The 8,245-nt window shown below is 41.0% G+C and overlaps 1 long non-coding RNA gene across 1 annotated transcript; it reads right to left on the bottom strand.

Annotated features, from left to right (window-relative positions):
* Positions 1-2,882: 2,882 nt before the first annotated feature.
* Positions 2,883-3,400, bottom strand: LOC306738429. The gene is made up of 3 exons (XR_013771018.1): positions 3,270-3,400; positions 3,111-3,194; positions 2,883-2,975 (listed from the first exon to the last, which is right to left on the bottom strand). It is a non-coding gene; the product is annotated as an uncharacterized lncRNA (long non-coding RNA).
* Positions 3,401-8,245: the final 4,845 nt, after the last annotated feature.

Here is an 8,245-nt window from a genome sequence, read left to right as displayed (position 1 = left end):
GTGGATTTCTCATTTCCATATATCCCATTAGTTTGCAGTTGGAAATCATGAATTAATAATTTCTTTTTGGTTCAGATTCTCTGCAGTTGTTTCAGTTGAGAAGGAGAATAAACCATTACGTGTTATCTCTGATGGGGGATAAAAAAACAGGAAGAGAAATGTTTTATAACTTGACAACTTTGTTGTGGTTATTATCGGTCTATACAACGGTAATATGTTACCTATTAGTGATAAAGCCTAGTTGTAATTTACCACACAGTCTCTGAATTGCAGTGGAATCGAAGTATAAAGTAGCAGGAAATAGATATACTCAAGTAAAGTACAAGGTAAGCCTAGTTTATGGTTCTCCGTCAGGTCGACGGCGTACCTACGCTGTCGACGTGACGCCGTCGTTGAGCATTCGAAGTTCTGCATCGAGGGACCGCGTTGCTCTGCAATTAACCGCCATGCCGCCAGGGGGGTGTGCCTGTGTGGCTGTGTGGTTACAGCCGAATTCCGGTCACAGTAAACAATGGCGACCAAGTTGGAGCGGCTGCATTAAAGTTGGAGCTCATCAATATTGAAGATGTTGAAATGTTGAAGCGCAGGCGACAGAGAAGACGTTTGCGGAGGTGGTCTGTACGACCACTAAACCGGTCGAGGCTGGGAAAAAGCAAATGCCGGAAATTACGTTCTGAGCGGACCAATCACAGCGCTTGTGGTCCGCGTCAACGCGACGCGTACATAGGATTCTTTGGAGGTGCGCGTCAGGCTACGGTGTAGGGGTCTGCGTCGACGGCGTAGCTACGGCGTAGGTATGCCGTCGACGTGACGGAGAACCATAAACTAGGCTTAACAACAAATGTTACTCAAGCGCTGTACTTAACGGAGCAGTGTGTAGGATTTAGTGCCATCTGGTGGTCAGGTTGCAGATTGCAACCAAATGAATACCCCTCGGCTCACCCTTCCCTTTTTCAAGCATGAGAACCACGGTGGCCTTCGGGTAACGTAGAAAACGGGAAAGGCCCTCTCTAAGTCCGTGTCTGGCTTGTCCCTTCTGGACTACTGTAGAAACATGGCGCTGCAACACAAAGGACCCACTCCCTATGTAGATATGATGGGCTCTTCATGAGCAAACACAACAATTTGTAGTTTCCGATGATTACAAACTAATAAAAATATAGCTATATTACATTTTTTGACAATAAATTCTACTTCCTACCACTGGAAGTAATGGACCACAAGCAGCGCTATGAAGCTGACATTTATGAGTGGGTCTCAATTTTCATTTCACGTGCACTAGTACACGCACGTGCACACTAGGATATTGTACTGACCACCATGAGCCGGAAATGCACCAAGAAACAACAATGAGCCAACAAAGGCAGTGAAGAAGAACACCACTTGCTCTTCTCGTTTCCCTATTTTTTGCCTCCTCGTCTATCCTTTGCGAAAATATTTTTGACATCTCTGATGTATACAAGTTGGCGTGACACATTCTTGTCACGTTGTAATATTACATTTTGAAAAAATAAATTTAGATGTTGTCACTGTTATGCTCATCAGACAGAGTTCATCAAATCCAGCAGTATAACTAAACAATGGACAGCTGATGCAGCTGTGCCACACGTCATCTTTGATTTATGTTGCTTTAAAATGACGGCCCGAGGATGTTTAAGCCTGTTGCCACGACTCCTCCGCTTTCACCTCAGGTGTGAGGGACTACGATTTGAAGAGAGGAGGCGAGGAAATGAATTGACTATGTGAGAAAAGCCTATGAGCAACTATGTAACCGATACAGGCTATCACATTGTATGACACCCACAGAATGCATCATAAACATGGTTACAATGTTTTAAAATATGCTTATAGCACTTTATAATCACAGTTATAAGCAATAACAGATATTCCTAACGATTATCCTATTACGTTATTAAGCATTTTATAATGACTTCTAAGGTCAAGTATCATAATGCTAATCACTCACTGGTATGTGTTTTGCAAGGATCATAGTGCATTATAATCCCCACAGTTGTAACACATTATACTCTATTTATATTGCACTAAACTGTGATTCCAAGTTATTCCAAGTGGTCATTGTTTCAATAGAATTAAGAAAATATCATTAAATCTAACAACACCTTGAACTTAAAGCAAACAATGACCACTTAGAGTAATTTATGATTACATTATAATGCACTATAATGTGATTACAATGTATTTTAACTATGGTAATTATAGTACACTATGATCCTCGCAAAGCATGTCCGTCAGTCCGATACAGGATTTAAAATACATAATAAATCGGCTCCTCAAATGTTTTATAAGGAAGGGAATGCATTCAACCCATTTGTTTGCCCTCAAGGATACACCCAGTGCACTTTGTATGGAAGCCCATTTTCAGACCTGTGATAAGAAAATAAATAAAAATAAGATAAATCGAAATTATGAGCTAGTTAAGGATACTACTCTCTCATAATTATGAGATACTACGTTGACATTATGAGATAGTATCACTACATGTGAATACCTTACATTTAAAACGCCACAGGGAACTTTTATGTAAAGAATTTGACTTATGCCACCTCTGTAATTGAGGAAGTGGCTGAAGCCATTCTCTTTGTTTTAGTTTTATGAACGGTGTATCACGGCTTGTATCTGACACTGACCTTGTAACTCCACGCTCGTATCTGCGTTCCGAGCTCCCCGGTTGGACTTCAGTTTGCACGTGTAGTTTCCTCTCTCAAGTGGCTTCACGCTCGTGAAGATGAGGGACAGTTGTCCGTGTTCGTACTCGCAATAGAAATCGCTCAGAGACTGATTGTTTTTTCTGACTGTTCCCTCCTCGTGCACTGAGCAGATAGACGTGTCGCTCTGGAACCACTCCATGTGTTTGATTAATAGTCCCTTTCGCGACGATGACACATTGCAGTTGAGGGTGACCTGTTTGCCACACTCTGCCTCGATTCCGGGACTAACACTTAGTTTCACCAACTCTGTTGACAAAGACACAGATACTGAGGTGTGAAGGAAACCAACGCTTCTTGTCGCTTCCTCAAACCTTTTCAAGGGTACTTCAATAAATATTTCTGCTCAACAAAAGTGTGTAAAATACCTCCACACAAGCCTACCTTGTGTTGTAAAAGTGAAAGCAGGTAGAAGCCAGACGAGTGTGTGCAATATTTTGTACTCCATTGTCCCTCTTTTGCATTTCACTATAACATGGAGAACAATCAAATTGAAACAGAGTTCAGTGGACACGTTTGTTATGCCTTTTGAGTGGAACTGACCTCAGGAGGGTTGCTGCTTCTCCTTAGCTCTGCTCAAGTCGTTTCCGATCCCTCACGATGCTTCTCTGCATAAAGACCTTCCGTCAGACTTGTCCCTGTGTGCAGAGCGTTAATGATTACAGAATTATTATGACGAGGAATTACGAGTAAGGCTTTTCACTGCGGAGGGTGTATGCTGGCATCCTGATCAACAAGGGGAAGGGAAAAGAAGAAGTGTAGCGTTCTCTCTCTGTGTGTGTGTGTGTGTGTGTGTGTGTGTGTGTGTGTGTGTGTGTGTGTGTGTGTGTGTGTGTGTGTGTGTGTGTGTGTGTGTGTGTGTGTGTGAGATAGAGAGCCAAAAGAGTGAAGGCCTATTCATGAAGAAGTGAAGGCTGCAACAAGTTGACACTTGTATCACTGCCTTTGATGTGTTGCAGCAGAGTTCTTCTGTTTCATACTGTCCATATAGATTTTCCCATGAGGTCATTATGGCTTCTGATATTGTTCACACTCCTTGGCAATAGCCACTGGGCAAAGTCTTTCATCTATTGTATGCTCCAGAGGGTTTTTCTCACACAGTTGAGCACTTGAGTTGAGTTGTTGTGTCTTGTCGGAACTTTATTAGTCATTTCATCGGAAGTGGTCGTGCAATCATGGAAAAGAAAGATGATTGTCAGTGACACACAGACACACAGACACACACACACACACACACACACAGACACACACAGACACACACACACAAAACATTATTTGTTTCACAAGACACACAAATGAAAGGTAAGTGACCCAAAGGCTGAGAAACAATGACTCATTCTTGTGGCCTTCACACGCTTTCTACCTCTGTTTTACATCAACACAGAGAAAAAAGATACAGTATGCCTCTTTTACTGTTCATGTATAAATTGTATTCCTTCATGCATGTACTTATTTGCGTCGCCATTTGTTTTGCTGCTGAGGTTCCTTCTTCATTCGTCTCGGTAACAAAGTGCTGATGTCTAGGAGACACTCGGAGGAGTCAGTCTCTGTGTGTAAACCTCGTGTTCAATTCTGGAAAAGAGGGAGAATGTGACCAGGTGATGGGAAAGCTGTATCTTTTAACAGAAGTCTTGCTAAATGCAGCTGTATACACAGATCATCTACTTATATGTGTCGATCAATGGAATGAATTTACCCTTTTATCAATATTGCTCCGTGGCACAAAACTGTATCATTGTCCAACATCTATTAAAACACATGCAGTAAAAGACCATGCAATTGCATTTACTGACATATTGTGTTTATTTGAACTGCCCACTCTTAAAATGTCATCTCAAGACAGTATCTCAATTCCACCGAGACATCACTAATGCTAGGGACTCTGTGCTTACACTGCTCTACCAGTTTGACAAGACGCAGGGAATACCGCATGTTCGATATTGGATCAGGAAATACAGTCACAACTTGGGAAATGCAGGAAAACATCTTTTACTGGGTGATGCCGGCATCGTCCTTTAAAAACTTGTCTTTTATGAATCCACACAACAAATCCTGTCATAATGCACACTGATTTTCATGGCACTGTGAGTGTTAATTCGAGAGCTGCTTGTCCAGTGTGTGACAGACACTAAGTAACTGGAAGTAATTTATATAATTAAGCACGAGGAGACAGGGAGCAGAGCAGTGACTGTCAGAGAGATCTCAGACACGTAGGACAGGAGGAATATGAGCAGTGTTCAACTGAGAAAAAGGAGCATCAATGTTGGGCATCAAGGTGACAATTCAAAGGTTGATTTGTTTATGGCTTCCCTCTGTGTCACCATATTGGATTTTAGTTCCAGTTAGTCTGTTCCAATCACAAAATAACGGAGGATAAACTTTTCTTATATCGTACATGGCTGTTATTATTTTTGGGGACATCTGTAACAATAATTAAATGAGAAGGAACACTTGGTTGTTAAACTAAAAAGTATGTACAACATAATCTGAATGCACCAAGATGCAGAGCTCCATCCCATACAGCCCGATTAGAGGACTTCTGGATGTGATTATGGAACTCAAGTTACCAAGTCTAATTATAGTATCCTCTCTTCAAAAGGGAGCAGCATCTTGGTGTCCATGTTCAGACAGACAACAGAAAAAACATAGCATCCACCGTTTGTTTGAACAAGGCCAAACAGTCAATGGCTCAAGGCTACATTAGCCACCGCTAGCACACCCACATATTTGACCAAAGCTGCCTTCTTGTTGGATTGTGAGTAATGTAGGCGCATGGTTGTTGACTCGGAAGAAGAATGTATGAAATAAAACCTTGATATCTGCGGTTCTGCCGCATGGACTTCTAAACATTAACCTTTTGACCTCCTGAAAAGACACACTCTAACAAGATAACTGTAGAATTTACAGTAACTTGCTGACAGCAATTAGCAAGTAAGTAGCTGTAATATATTTCACAGTATGCTTAGTGTAAAATTATTCACAGCAATACAGCAAATCCCAGTTTACTGTAGCATGCATCACTGTATTCATTGTAATACTGTAAAAGAATAACAGTAAAAATATGAAATACTGTAAAATGAAGACGCAGTTGTTTTCAACAAAAGTCATTTATTTTAATATTTCAACATTTTAAATACAAATTTAACATTTTGTTTTTAGTTTATAAAAGAAAAAAGTTTTGTAAACAACAACATTTTCTATGGTATTCTTGAAAATACAACATTTTAAATGTTCCTTTTTCTTCAATTTACTATGACAATTTAAACATGTTTTAAAGTAATTTGACAGTAAACAGTCAAATTCAAGCACTGGAAGCAATAAAATATTCAGGTCAAGGGGGAAATGTATAAAAACTATTTGAACTGAACAAATCAAACAATAAAATGTCCATAACTTCAAACCAAAAAAGCAGATGTTTGTTATGGAAACCATCTCTGTCCTGCTTCATGTCCCCCCACGTGAACCACACTTCCAGACTAAACAATGCTTATCTTCTCATTTTCCCCCTAAATACACCTGAAACATCAAAGTAAGGGTTACTTTCATGTCTCTCTTAATAAATACGGTACTATTGTCTGTTTATTTTGTGTTGCAGGAAACCTCCACCAGGCTGATGTTGAGGCCCAGGTGTCCCTGCTGAGCCTCAAGGCTCATCAAGCTTGGTAAGATCCCAGGACCAGACAAAACACCACATAGGCATCGTCAGTAGTAGAAACATATTGTGGTATTTCTAATGGGAATTGGTAACCAATGTCTCTCTGTCCTTCCACTGCAGGGAAGAGGACTCCTGCACAGGAAGAAGACTCATTTCAGGAAGAGACTCCAGTTCATGGAGAGGATTCAGTTCACAGTAACAATAACATCAGTTTGAAATGTGTACAACTTTATATATGGGACTGCGAGCAGGTGTTCACACAAGTGTGTGTGTGTGTGTGTGTGTGTGTGTGTGTGTGTGTGTGTGCGTGTGTGTGTGTGTGTGCGTGTGTGTGTGCAAATGCCTAGTGTGGAGGATATCATAAGGTCTTGAGGCAATCCGATGTAAAATACAATATTTATGATTGATTAAAGTTGTAAATCGGTCAGATTAGACACGAACACGACAGGAGGGATAAACTAGCAACAATGTTCAACGTTATACCAGTTGTTTCAGTCTGCCCTGCCATGTAGCGTTAGCTCAGAAAACCCACGCCTTGTTGTGCTGTGTAAAAGTCTGACCTGTTGTGGCGTTCTGGTTCACTCACAACGTTCTGGTTCACCTTCAATGGTGCTCGTTAACGTTATCCACGTCACGTGGTGCCGCACGGTAGCTAGCGAGAGAGAAAAGAGTCAACACTCCTCCAAACGGAGCTAGCCTTAGCTAACTAGCGCACTAACACACACGCACACACACGCACACACACACATACACGGCGACGCCGTCACACGATGCCAATTAATTTACAAGTTACACTAAACGCATGCCATGTATCAACTATATGAAGCCAAATTATTTATATCACAATTTAATGAGCAAATTCTACATTTTGGTAATATCAGTAACACTTAACGTTAGCTTGTTAGTGCAGGAAAGTGTGTCCTTACTTCCCTCTTAGAGTCACGTAGCGTTACACGGTGACTTTACTTGAGAAGACTGTGCTGTCTGTAATTAATGCAAAATGCCTGGCAAAAAGGAACTATGAAGGAATAATAATGAGCTTCGTTACCTTGCTGTTGCTGAAGTTGAAGTGGACTCTGGTCAGAAATGTTGTAGCTCTTGCTCCAAAATTGTGTCGAGAAAAGCAAGTGTCCATCGGCATACAACATTATAGTTACTGTCATGTTTGTGTAACACAACGGAGGTATAACAATGTTGTTTCCCCCTCTGTCTGCGTGAACTAACATCTGTGTTGAAAATAATGCTAAAACGGATTATGGTGTATTGCTGAAAAAAGAAAACCCGCTCAAAATGTATTTACAGTAAGATTCACCCAGGAATGAATTTTGACCATGATGCATTGCAGATCTACATCAACATGCTGTATAGGAGTTCTACAGTAAGAATATGGCCAGTATACGGTTATATTACTGTGAAAACTACAGAAACTTGTTACAGCGCAGACTCGGAAAACAGCGCAGAAGTTTGATCATTTAACTCTTCCATGATTTGTTTTTCCTCCAACAGCACATGCAACTACTGAATCCGGCCTTTCAAAGTTCGCCTGACAAAGGATCTGAAAACTGCGTTGCATGCAGGAGTGGTGTCCGCACCAGCCCACACTAAAAATAAAAATAGCCGCTCAGCCGCAGGAGGATAAATCGTTCATCAGGAGACAAAGACACTTGAAGCACTCTCGCGGCACCATAACAATATCGTACTTCTTCTGCCTTTGGATCTTGGAGACCACAGTCATTATTTACATCAATGTCTTTCAGTCTTCCTGTGTCACATACCTTATTTTGGCAGAGTAGATGCAGGTATGCACCATAGCATCAGTACTCTGAAGCCCTTCGCCAGTTTTCTTTAATTTCACGGATATGTG

The sequence above is a fragment of the Taurulus bubalis genome (genome assembly GCF_910589615.1).
Source record: "Taurulus bubalis genome assembly, chromosome: 6".
Taxonomy (NCBI): Eukaryota; Metazoa; Chordata; class Actinopteri; order Perciformes; family Cottidae; genus Taurulus; species Taurulus bubalis.
This window is presented reverse-complemented; position numbering and strand designations above follow the sequence as displayed.